The sequence below is a fragment of the Acinonyx jubatus genome, chromosome B1 (genome assembly GCF_027475565.1).
Source record: "Acinonyx jubatus isolate Ajub_Pintada_27869175 chromosome B1, VMU_Ajub_asm_v1.0, whole genome shotgun sequence".
Classification (NCBI taxonomy): Eukaryota; Metazoa; Chordata; class Mammalia; order Carnivora; family Felidae; genus Acinonyx; species Acinonyx jubatus.
The window spans coordinates 176,198,020-176,208,057 of NC_069382.1; the positions used below are offsets into that span (position 1 = coordinate 176,198,020).

The 10,038-nt window shown below is 34.5% G+C and overlaps 1 pseudogene; it reads left to right on the forward strand.

Moving 5' to 3' along the window:
- The first annotated feature begins 6,411 nt into the window (after nt 1–6,411).
- On the forward strand, nt 6,412–6,507 carry LOC113600920 (uncharacterized; annotated as a pseudogene).
- Nucleotides 6,508–10,038: the final 3,531 nt, after the last annotated feature.

Below are 10,038 nucleotides of genomic sequence, written 5' to 3' on the forward strand. Positions count from 1 at the left end.
CTATTATCCTTCCTGTTCCAGGATTTGCCAGGTCTATGGCCCCTGACCAAGAATTGTGTTTACTAAATTACACTTAGGTGGTTTGCTATTGTTCAAGTTGAAGGGACTCATAAGAAATTGCGCCTGAGAAATGCAGCCCTGTGTTTGCTGTAAGGATGTTAGTGAAACCACGATTCACTGGGTTATACATTATTCTTTTTATCAGAACCTTGGGGAAATGCCTTTGGATGTTTCCAGAGTATCTGGGTTTCCTGTGAATCAGGAGTTCATGTTTGCCTTCTGGAGAATATGAATGTTTTGGCTTGATAGATTTTCCTTTTCCTGTTGGTTGCCAAGAAGCTTAAAGCCAATATCATGATCAACCTTTAAGAGATTGGCATGCTTGACATGTATTTTGTATTCATCATCTGGTTCCCTGTGTGTATTTTTTTCTTTTTGCTCTTTATTTTCCTTATTTGTTTATGGGAAGTGGAGGGATATAACAATTTACCTCAAGAAACCAGGTATGTATTCAAAATTGAATATGCAAAGCCTTCATCTCCAATAGAACCTGTTTTAGAAGAACTTGGATTAAAGAAGTATTAACTGTAATTTATTACCACTCTAATATTTATTAACAATTTCTAACATTTTCAGAGCCAAATGAAAAAATAAGAATTAGGAAGTTAGTGTGAAGGGAGATGATATTTCTTTGTAAACATTATGCTATGTTGTATAGGTTAAATTGTGTGTTGTGTGTGTGTGTGTAGCCCTATGTGACAGGCAAAATATTTGCTCACACACCACTTGCCTGCTAACAGAGACCTGATTTTCTTAAGGCATCGGGAGAAATCCCTTGATCTTGGAGACAGTAGGCCTAAAACCTCTTGTTTAGGGAGTGGTTACCACCCTTTATCATGAAAGGGATGAAGGAAAATTCTGCTAAGGGTCTTTGTGCAAAAGTAATTTCACTAAGAGGAAAACAGCATGAGAAATTGACTTATTGCACTCTTCTTTAGAACTAGGTCTTGATATCTGGAGCTTGAGCATCCTTCTTGTAACCATGAAGGAATAAATTTAAAACTAAAAGACCAAAAATATGAGAACCATAGAGAGCAGAAAGAAGGAAAAATCCTAGGTTGTGTTTGATATGACTGCATAGTTGAACCGGCACTATCAACTTTTTACTTCTAAACTTGGGTAGACAAAGGTTAGGAAATGTTTGTAAGTCTAGCCAATTTCTCCTAGTGATTGATAACAGAAAGAAGGATAATCTCGTCTACAGTCACGATGCGGAAGCTTAATCAAACTTCCTGTATGGTTAGTAGTCGGACAACTTTCTTTCTATGACTTTATTGTTAATGATCACAGAAGGTATCTGATTATCAGAAAACTTAAGCCAACAGGTAGTTTTACTTTCCTAACTGTGTTTACATTTAAGTTTTTGAATTGAATATATATATAAAATGAATATACATATAAATTTTAGCTGTCAGTAATGAACTGCATTGGCTATCTTCCCAAAATTGGGGGGTTTTGTTTGTTTTTTTAGAGAGAGCACATGCAGGGGAGAGGGGCAGAGAGAGAGAGAGAGAGAGAGAAAGAGAGAGAGAGAGGGAAAGAGACTCAAGCAGGCTCGAACACAGAGACTGACATGGGGCTCAATTCCACAACTCTAGTATCCTGACCTGAGCCAAAATCAAGAGTCAGATGCTCAACCACCTGAGCCACCCCGGCACCCCTCAAAATTGATGTTTTTATTGAAATATGACTGACATACAATATCCTATTACTTTTATGTGAACATCATTGTGGTGTGCACACATTGTATAATGTGTACAATATTTGTATACATTAAAAAATGATCCCCAAGATCAGTCTTGTTATCATGTGTCCCAAATTTAATATTTTGGATGTGGATATCCTTTGTGTTTTGAGGTAGAGTTATCCAATTTAAACTGGTGTGAAATCCAAAAACAGTGCAAACAGCGAAAGCTATTAGTGGAAGGAATATGAAATAAAATGCAGATTTGTGAGCACAAATATGACCTTAAGCGATGAAACAGAAAAAGAAGTCAGAGAAGTGATATACCATAGATAATATTTAGGAAACATTTATCATTTGTCTAACATTATGCCAAAAAACTTGCATTTATAATTACATTTAAGACTTGCAACCACCCTACTGAGTAAATTATATTAATATACCATTTTACAAGCAGGAAGACTGAGCCTTGGAGGAAGACAGTAACTTACAATTACACAGCTACCAATTAAGGCTAGGATTGACTCACATCTTAGCATAATTATAAAGTCTATAGTACCAATAATATTACAGTCCCTCCCAGTTAAATATATTAGTACAGCAATATATATTCTGTATAGATCACATCTGTGTTTTTGTCTAGCCTACATTTGTATATTCATCTATGCCCCAAATTCTATTCTCCCACTAATGCTTCAGAGATTTTAGAACTAAAGTCAAATGTTATAATTTGAGTATTCATGCAATACAAAATTTTACCATTGTACATATCATCCAAACTGCTTTCGGCAACCATTTTCATTTCTGTTCCTCAATTAATGTTAATCACAGTGATTATGCTAATCTAGGTTGTATACAGTATACAAGAAATAACAAGGGGAACCATTTTAGACTAAACATCCAAAACAAGATCCACAGTAGACACAAATACTTGAATTGTAAATAATTTGAATTAGGTCATATGCTGAATAAACAGCACACTTATTTAAATATTGAAGAACAGACAGAATTTTCTATTTAGAATGGTACCCCATAGTATTTACCTCTTGGTATTTGTGCTTTCCCATTATTTCTGTTCTCGGATACTTTCACACTATTCTGAAATAATATGTCTACCTAAAAAACCACGGTAATAGTTTTGTCTAAACTGGCATTTGAGTTGATTTCTACCAAAATTACTCTCTGGACTCTTCATAATATAACACAGGATGATGGTGCACACCATACACATAACCTTTGGGAAGCTAAAATGTTATCCCTCTAGCAGTGCTTGTTAGCAAGAGGCAGCTGTGAAAAAATTTGGAGTGTGAGGAAAACATGTTTCCTTGTATACACATATCAAAATATTCTCCCGTGTTTAGAACCAATTGGAAAAAGCTAATGAAACTTCTACAATAATTAAAAAAAAAAGATGTTACTATATATCAGAGTTGATGTTATCCAATCTGTTCCCACACAGACATGTTAACAATCATAAAGCCATCCAGTAAAACATAACATCTACATAGACCAGGAACTTTAGGTTGATTATAAAGGAGTATTTCCTTGTGCAATATGATAGTGTGACAAAACAAATAAATAAGCCAATGTTTATTTAAAGATTTAAAATGTGTACATTATTGACTTTTTTCATTAAATTTGATTTAACAATTTGCTTAAAATATTATATGATAAAATTCAAATAGAGATTTATAAATTTATAAGATACAAATACATAATATACACTTATAAAATATAAATGTTGCCATATTTATTTTTATATATTAGAGCTATAATGCATAAATATTATTTATCTTGGTTACCAAATGTTTTGAGCTCCTTAAACTTTGTGCCCAAAGTAAGTGCCCCACTCACTTCAGCTACTCCCAGCCCTACTTTTTATGAAACTGTTCTGATTTTATAGTCCAAGATTCAAAGAAAAATAAAGGCATACCCAGCGTACATTCTCTATAAAGCTGATACATGAGGACACATTGTGGTCTTTCTTTTGGAGAATTGCAGAAGACGAAACCATAATAGGGTGCCTAGGTGGCTCAGTCCGTTAAGTGTTTGACTTTTTGGGTTCAGCTCAGGTCATGATCTCACGGTTTGTGAGTTTGAGCCCCGCGTCAGGCTCTGTGCTGACAACTTGGAGCCTCCTTGGGATTCTCCCTCTCTCTCTCTCTCTCTCTCTCTGCCTTTCCCCCATTCATGCTCACTTTCTCTCAAAATAGATAAACTTTTAAAAGATTGAAAAAAATGAAAATAAATCATAAGAAACAATTACCTGCATGAAAGTTTTTCTTAGATGGAATAGGATTGAGGGGGGAGGAAAATTGCCTTATTTTCACAAGTTTAGAAACATCATGCAGATGAAGGTGTGTAGCTATTTCATACTGCTCATTTACAAAAAGCTAAGATTTTTTTTTAAATAAAGTAGAAGGTATTTGGCTACCAGAGAGTGAAGATTTAAGCAAATGTATTAGAACTATTACATCCAATATGTGTTGTCTTCTTTACAACGGTCGTGATATTTATTGACTAATTCCAGCGAAGGACCCATCAGCATCTTGAAATTTATTCCTGTGACTTGTTCTCAGAACTAGATTATGAGCCATAAGAATGAAGCAAGTCTTGTTAATTTAGAGGCACCACACATTTTGTCTTAAAATAATTTTGTCAATTTTAAGTGCCTAACACTTACATGAGACGAATTTCTCCTATTACTAGAAACCAAGCCTACTTGCTAAGAATGGCCACCTGCCAAGATTAATTGAATTTAAATGATTTGAGCAAGCTTCAAAGGATATTCCAAAAAGAGAAATTAGAAAATACCTTAATATATATAGATTTTGAGATAAGAAAACAAGTGCTAATTCACACTTGTTTATTAATAGGTTTGGCCAAAACTAAGTTGAATTATTTTATCATCATACCTTGCATATTATTTATAGCTGATATCCATCAGTGGGCTATAGATTAGTAGTTATGCTGGTTTGCTACAGTAAAATTATGAAGTCAAATACACACACATATTATATATAATATAAATATACAATTATATATACAATTTATATATATATATATACATATATATATTATATAATGTGTGTGTGAGAAGGAGAGTCAATAATAGCCTTGAAAGCCCCAAACATTTCCTCTCGTTAAGTTCAAATCAGCACGAAGTTGTAGATACATTTTCCATCTTATTCCTTAGAATAAGTTGTCGTTTCTTCAAGTTGAACACTAAAGGAAGTAGTTGGATTATATTCAGGAGCCATATTTTCAAAAATACATATATCTAAATACTAGAAACCCACTCAGTATGGTGATTAGTTCACACTGTGGGACATATGTAGGAACCGAGGCCAAGTAATGGAAAAGCAATTTTCCATTCTAGTTCTTCACAATTCTGAGACATTTATTTATTGAGTCGAATGTTGGGGAATATATCCTACACCATTTAAAAGGATATTTTTCTCTGGGACACATGGGTGGCTCAGTTGGTTGAACATCCAACTCTTGACTTCAGTTCCGGTCATGATCTCACAGTTCCCGGGTTCTAGCCCTGCTACGGGCTCTGCACTGATGTGCAGAGTCTGCTTGGGATTCTCTCTGTCTCCCTCTCTCTGCCCCTCCCCTGCTTGCTCTCTCTTTCTCTGTCTCCCTCTCTCTGCCCCTCCCCTGCTTGCTCTCTCTTTCTCTCTCTCTCTCAAAATAAATAAATAATCTTTAAAATAAATAAATACATAATGAATAAAATAATTTTTGTCTCTATCTCTTGTGTTTGTTAGTGTGTTCCATTTCTAATTTAATTTTGTAAGTAAAAGGCAACTGTGATGCAACTTGACTGTATTTAATTGAATACAGATGACTTTTTTTAGAGATAACTGATAGTTATTCTAGAATTTATTCCTTTTTAAAGAAGAAAAATGGTTGTTTTGTTTGAATCGTTATTTTTGTTTAGAAATAGTGTTCTAGGCCCATTCTACTGGGAGAAAAGTTAAGTTGAGTTAGGATTAGTTACATATTTGTATGTTAGAAAACCTGGTTTAAGACAGTTGGTCTACCCACAAGTTTGAAGACCTAGGTGAAATGGGCCAATCCCTTAAAAAAACATAATTTGCCAAAGAAGATACAGATAATTGAAACAGGCATATACCTATTAAAGAAATTGAATCAACAATTAATAACCTTATCAAAATGGAAAGAACAAGGCCAGGTGGGTTTACTGGTGAATACTACCAAGCATTAAAGGATGAAATTTTGCCAATTCTCCACAATTTCTTTCAGAGGATAAAAGCAGAAGACATGCCTCCTAACTCCTTCTGAGGCCAACATTACCCTGCTGCAAAAACCATGCAATAAGAAAAAAACTACAGATCTCTCATGAACATAGATGCAGAATCTTTAGTGAAATATTAAACAATTGAAACCCACCATGTATAAAAATAATTACATACTAAGACCAAGTGGAATGTCCGCCAGGCACACAAAGCTTGTTCGGCATTCAAAATCAGTTAATGTTATTTGTCACATCAACAGCTAAAAGAGAAAAATTGCATGATCAAAGCACTAGATGCAAAAAAAGAAAAAGGATTTGGTGAAATCTAGTAACCATTCATGATAAATATTCTCAGTAAGCTAGAAAAAGGGGGGATTTCCCTGAACTTGGTAAAGAATATCTAGTGGTCGCTTCTGCAGCACATATACTAAAATTGGAATGATTCTCATGGCCCCTGCACAAAGGTGATACGCAAATTTGTGAAGAGTTTCATATTTTTTTTGGCTAACAGACCCATGAAAAAATGCTCAGCATCACTCATCATCAGGGAAATACAACTCAAAACCCCAGTGAGATACCATCTCACACCTGTCAGAATGTCTAAAAGGAACAACTCAGGAAACAATAGATGTCAGTGACAATGCAGAGAAAGGGGAACACTTTTGCACTGCTGGTGGGAATGCAAATTGATGCAGTCACTCTGGAAAACAGTATGGGGGTTCTTCAAAACATCCAAAAGAGAGCTACCCTATGACCCAGCACTTGCACTACTAGATATTTATCCAAAGGATGTAAAAATGCTGATTCAAAAGGGTACATGCACCTCAATGTTTATAGCAGTGCTATCAATAACAGCCAAATTATGGAAAGAGCCCAAATGCCCATAGACTGATGAATGTATAAAGAAGTGGTATGTGTGTGTGTGTGTATATATATATATATATATACATATATACATACATATATATATATATGTATATATATGTATGTATATATGTATATATATATATATCAACCATCAAGAAAAATGAAATTTTGCCTTTTGCAATAATGTGGATGGAACTAGAGTATATTATGCTAAGTGAAATAAGTCAGTCAGAGAAAGACATATGCCATATGATTTCTCTCATATACAGAGTTTAAGAAACAAAATAGATGAACATAGGGGAAGGGAAGGAAAACTAAAATAAGATAAAAACAGAGGGGGACACACCATAAGAGACTCTTAACTATAGAGAACAAACTGAGGGCTACTGGAGGTAGGTGGGGGGATGGGCTACATAGGGGATGGGCATTAAGGAGGGCACTTGTTGTGATGAGCACTGGGTATAGGTATGTGATAGGTATAGGTATGTGATAAATCACTAAATTGTACTCCTGAAACCAGTACTACACTCTAATTTAAGTAAAATATTGTGGGGGGGAAAACCCCCAAAACAAAGAATATCTAAAGATACTTATAGCTACCATCATACTTAATGATGAAAAACTTGAAGTTTTCCCACAAGATGAGGTAGAAGACAAAGATGTGCCCTCTCATCACTCCTTGTAAATATCATACTAGATATTCTAGTCAATGCAATAAAACAAGAAAAAGAAATAAAAGGTGCCTTGAATAGGAAGGAAAAAAATAAACTGTCTTAGTGTGAAGACGATATATGATCATCTATGTAGAAAATCTGAAAAACACACAAACTCCTGAAACTAGTCAGCAATTATTAGCAAGTTTACAGAAGAAACATTAATATACTAAAGTCAATCACATTTCTAGATATCAGCAAGAAATGAGTAGAATTTAAAATAAAAGCATAATAGCATTTAAATTAGATTTGAAAATATGAAATACTGAGGTGTAAATCTAACAAAATGGGTACAAGACCTTTATGAAGAAAAGTACAAAAACCAATGATAAATGAAGCCAAAGAAAACCTAACGAAATGGAGAGATATTCCATGTTTATAGATGGGAAAACTCAATAGTTTCAAGATGTCACTTCCTCCCCAATTGGTCTATACATTCAATGCAATCCCAATCAAATCCTGGAAGGTTATTTTGTGGATATTGACAAACTGATTCTAAAGTTTATATGGAGAGGCTAAAGACCCAAATTAGACAACACAATACTGAAGGAGAAGACTGAAATTGGAAGATTGACATTACCCACCTGTGAGGCTTGTAAAAGCTACAGAAATCAAAACAGTGAGGTACTGGTGAAAGATTAGGCAAATGATTCAATGCAAAAGAATAGCAGCTCAGAAATAGACCATCGTTAATATAGTCAAATAATCACTGACAAAGGAGAAAGGGCAATGACACTGAACAAACACTGGAACAAATGGACATCTATACACAAAAAATAATCTACACATGGACCTTATACCTTTCACAAAAGGTAACTCAAAGTGGATCACAGACCTAAATGTAAAACACAAAATTATGAAACTTCTAGAAAATAACATAGGAGTAAACCTAGATGACCTTGAGTAATGCAATGACTTTTTAGATACAGCACTGAAGATACAAACCATGAAAGAAATAATGGGTAAGCTGAACATCATTAAAATTAAAAGCAGTTCTGAGAAAGACAAAGTCAAGAGGGCTGTGAACCTAAAACTGCTCTATTTTTTTTAATCAAAGGCTCAGAAAGCAGAATAAAAATTCTTAATAAAAAATGAAAAAAAAACATGAATGCACAATAAATAAAAGAAAAGAAACCCTTTCTCTACCACTTTTTAGTTGAGACACTCAGTAACTCAATAACATTCTAAATTTTTGCGTACTCATCTGGTAAATAAAACAGTGTAAAATTAAAATGAAATTAGTATGTATTTGTTAGAGTGCATTTTTGAAGCATTAAAATCACTATTTTCATTTAAAATCAATATACATACAATATGTTGTATATATATGTATATATATATATATATATATACATATTTAAAAAGTCTTTAAACGTTCTTTGTAAATAATTTGTTGTAATATAAGAAAAACACATATATGTGTAATTTTTAAAGTTTATTTTTAAGTTTGGGCGCCTGGGTGCCTCAGTCGATTAAGTGTCTGACATCACCTCGGGTCATGATCTCGCGGTTTCTGAGTTCGAGCCCTGCATTGCGCTCTATGCTGACACCTCGGAGCCTGGAGCCTGCTTTAGATTCCATGTCTCCCTCTCTCTCTGTCTCTCCCCTGCTCCCGCTCTGTGTCTCTATCTCAAGAAAGTAAGTAAACGTTAAAAAAAGTTTAAAGTTTTTTTTTTTTTTTTTTAGTTTATTTATTTATTTATTTATTTATTTATTTTGAGAGACAGTGTGTGTCAGAGTATGCACGTGTGGAAAAGGGACAGAGAGAGGGACAGAGAGAATCCCAAGCAGGCTCTGCAATGACAGCATGGAGCCCCATGCAGGCTCAATCCCACAAACCATGAGATCATGACCTGAGCTAAAATCCAGAGTCAGACGCTTAATTGGCTCAACTGCCCAGGTGTCCCTTATATGTGTAATTTTCATCCTGCAAAAATTTCACTGGATACGTGGAATGTATCTGCATTGCAGGTCGCATATAATCCGAGGTACACGAACACCAACACACAAAAATGAAGTCAGGAAATCTAGCATGTCTTTCGCCTTACAAATTACTTTCTCCCTGATATTTTTATTTTTATTTTTCTTCCTCTCTTCCTTTCCACATATATTTTGTCCTGTGCAATATTTTATGGAGCTGAATCCAGAACTGAAGAGCTACAATTTATTAGTAATTATTGATTGTTTTAATGGTAGCCAAAGGCCTACGTCTGCCACAATTTCCAGTTCTGACTACTCACTTTGGCAATTTGGGCATTGTTTACCAGTTGTATTTACAAGTAAAGGATACAATACAATTATTCAACATTCAAGGGCTCTGCCAGCTTATCAGTCAATTAAGCACTAGTAAGTTCCGTACTCACCACACACTCACGTGGACGCTGTGAGGAAAGATAAAGTCTCTGTTGATGACAGTCTCTATTTTCAGGTGCTTTTAATATTTCTTGTGT